This window comes from Nannospalax galili, unplaced genomic scaffold, assembly GCF_000622305.1.
Source record: "Nannospalax galili isolate Female #2095 unplaced genomic scaffold, S.galili_v1.0 scaffold794, whole genome shotgun sequence".
NCBI lineage: Eukaryota > Metazoa > Chordata > Mammalia > Rodentia > Spalacidae > Nannospalax > Nannospalax galili.
This window is the reverse complement of record NW_008334566.1, coordinates 1,658,257-1,662,184: the sequence shown is the minus strand read 5'-3', so window position 1 is coordinate 1,662,184 and position 3,928 is coordinate 1,658,257.

Genomic DNA, 3,928 nt, shown 5'->3' with positions numbered 1-3,928 from the left:
CTCTTGAATTAGGTTTAGATTTCTTGAAAATTTTCCCTAAAAGTCATTAAACATCTTCCAAGATGTTTGAAGTCTCTTTGAATGCATGATCTAATGAAATTGTCACTCAGATTTATGTTCTCCTAGTCACACAGTAGTTTTTAGAAATGCCAAAAATGCCAATCATATTGGCCCTCCTCAGAAAATTAGGATAGTAATGGGCATTTGCCCAGAATTACCTCAACAAAATGACAACTACTGATCCACACATACCCAATAATGGTTTCAAAATTTTACAGAGGAGAAAATTAATGTGAGCATTCCATTTTATAGTGGTGACTACAATAAGAATATTCCAAAAATGAAAAGTGAAATACATATTATGATGTGACACAACCTGACTATATACTGGATTGAATATCAAATAAATCTTCAACAGGAAAAATAAGGAGACTAGAGTTGAGAGCCAGGTGTCTGAGTCTGGAGGCAGATTAACATGTTGGATTGTTTCATAAAGCTGAAGTAGTTTTGCACAGTCATAGGGAAAAAAAAGAGTTTGATCTGAAAAATCATTTTGTTAAACTGTCTAATCCTTTGCAATCTTTATGTTTCAAAGATAAAGTGTCTGATCCTTGCAATCTTTATGTTTTAAAGTTGACTTTGAGCTAATTTCTATTACCAAAGTTTCCAGAAGTATTTCTGGCACGGTGTTGCTAGAGAGCTCTTAATATCCTTACAAAGGAGGTGTATCGCAGCTCAGGTGTCTGTTTCTTGGTAACGTACTTCCATTGAGGAAGGCAACAACTAAAATATTTAAATGCTGGTTGAATGTCAAGACATTCAGCTAGGTGCTCATTGAAATTTTCATCGGATTTTATTTTTATGAAAAGTTTATTTTATTTTTGAAGCTTTAGGGAAGGATGTGTGAATGTAGTATCATTACAACCTTATATTATGGTACGTTTTTTATACTTTCTTCTGATATTTGTTTTTCTTTTCCAGCACATTTGTTCAGCAGGATTTGGTATTTTAAGTGTTGCACTTTTTAATCTGTTATTTGAATACAATTGAAGGAGAGTAAGAAGGAAGTCCAGAGGAGATGCTCCTCCTGGGGTCTCCTGTCCCAAGACTCTAGGCAGTTACTGCTACCACAGGGAAGAAGAAAGTAGCAGCACCGGGCTTGGTCTCCTCTAGCATCCAGGAATGCTGTGATTGCAATATCCCAACTGATCTGCACAATGTTACCAGGAGTATGGCAACTGGCTAATGCATATAGGGGCATCTACAAGTGCCTGAACAGGGCAGCTTCAAAGTGAGGATCTCTTCAGTATTAGAAGTATAGCAAGAAGAAACGGAAATTACATCACCTGTTCGTAGATGTTTTCTTGAACACATATTTTCACTTTCTTTTTTGTTCACCTTTACTTCTGCTGTGAATCTTTTCTGTCAAATCTTTTGACTGTAATGTCAAATACAAAGGGATGACAAATGTGTGTTGTGCTGACATTTTCTTTTCTTCACTGGAAATCAAAGACTATGAATTTGGGGGATCAACTATTTCAATTTTAACGGACAGCTGGGCTAATACTTATTCCAAGACCTGAGTGAATGCTCACAGCAAAGCATTAAATTTGTCTTAAATTTGCAGTTTTGTTTTCTTCCTGGTGTGTGTATGTGTGGGCACATGTGTATTGACTAAAGTGATGTGGCAGAGTTACCTATAAGCATAAAACCTCCCAGAAGCTAAGTATAAAACTTAACTCTCATTTCTACTCTAATCTGTCTACTCATTCCATGCCACATGTCTTCTTGTCTGGGCTGAAAGTCCCTGGACCAAGACCTATGTCAGAGCCTGAGTGAAGCCATACTTTACTTCCTCAAGTTACATATTTCTTACACTTCTGCATAACCATTAAAAAGTTTTCTTTGCAGTTTAAAAACAAATAATAGCGAACTGGGCATGGTAGCTCATGCCTTTAATCCCAGCACTCAAGAGGCAGAGGCATGCGGATCTCTGTGAGATCAAGGCCAGCTTGGTCTACATAGCAAGTTCCAGGACATCTGGTTCTACTGGGAGACCCTGTCTCAAAGAGACCAAAACAAATAAAAGAAACAAACAAAACAAAAAAATGAATAATAGTGTGAGGATGTGGTTGATGGTATTTTCCCTTAGCACTTAAATGTTAGAATTTGTCTAAACATCATTTTGTAAAAGATCTAAACAGTGAAGAATTTGGTGCTTAGTTTTCATTATTGCTTTTGAAGGAAATGGTTAAATGTAACTTACCATTTGTATTTGTAGTTAGTTTAATTACATTCTTTTTTTTTTTTTTTTCCTAACTTTAAAAGATGTTGAGAACCTGGCCAGGTGGCACACACGTTTAATCCCAACACTTGGGAGGCAGAGGCAGGTGGATCTGTGGGATAGAGGCCAGCCTCATCTGCATAGCAAGTTCTAGGCTACAGGGAGACCCCGTCTCAAACCTACTCCCCTCTAAAAAATTGGAAAGTTATTTAGTGATCAACTTAAAAAATGTATCTGGGCAACCCAGTGCTTTAAACTACAGGATGACAAGAGTTTGAATTCAGAGTTAAATCCAAAGCATATCGAAATCAGTTTTGATTCTTTCTTATACTATTAGTTTTAATCTCTAAGTTACTCTCCCTGTATTAAAATATAGAAGACCCCAGCATTGGACTCCTGTTATATTGCCATTAGTCAGTTAACAAAATACACTGGACAGGGAAAGTTAATATTCATTTACTTCCAACTAATCAATAGTGAAAAAATGAATTCTAAGGTTCAAGAAAATTAATCTCACATTCACATTTCTTTTAGAACAATTTTTTATCCTGTGGACAGCATTTCAGTCAAGGTACCCTTTCACTGCGATGACAGATAACATTAAATTATGCATAAAATAAAAATATAGTCAACACATTCATTTTCCATTTTACTATTTTACTCTGCTCCTGATTATGATGGATACATGTGAAGGAATAAGGGAAAAAAAGAACCAAACTTTTCTCTGCTGAGCCCCTATCTTGCCTGGCTTTGTCTCTATTGTAGTTCTGGAATGGATCCCAATTAGTCTAAAAGCAATCCCTTCAGAAACTGCTTTCTTTCTTCTGTGGATGCTCCAAATCATGGCAAGATTCCCTGAGTATAACTAATATTCATGGGAAGGGGGCGAGAAAGAGGAGAGAGAGTGAGAGAGAGAGAGAGAAATAGAGAGAGAGTTATATTAAAAAGAGACAAATGTCTAAGAAGAGTAAGGTTCTCGTTTTAAGAGTCAAAATTTATAATGCCAATTTCTATTAGAATATAAACAGAAAAGCAAGCAATGGGTGCTTCAAGGAGGCAACTTTTCACCTTGAAGATCGTTCTCATTTGATAGCCTCTGAGAAGCAGTTACCATCTTTATTGACTGAATTTGGATATGATCTGGTTTATGATTCCCCAGATTTCCCCTTAGGAAATCACTTTTAAACAAATTATGGGACATGTGTACACAAATTTATGGCTTGGCTCTGGTATGGAAGAATGGTCTCTCGAAATAATAAAATCCTAGTGGTTATAATGTGTTAAAAAGAATTAGATATTTTATTTATACTTTAGAAATGCAGTCAAGTGAATGAAATGGTTCATATACATTTTTACATCCAACAATAGTGACAAGCTGTTCATACATTAATTCTATAGTCAAATGTACAGCCTTCTTTTTTGCTAAGTAAGATTTGTCAAGGGTTCTTGTATGAAAAAAAATTTTAAAACCCTTTCATTGCAACTCAAACCAATGAACTACCAAGAGCAAGCCATGTTCCTTTCAATAGCTCGAAGCATCAATAAAGCTACTGTCCAAGCGTGCATTAATATTGGCATGTATAAGATGAGTTTTCCACAAATTTTCAAAAATATAAATGCCTAATCTGAAAACGTTACAAAATA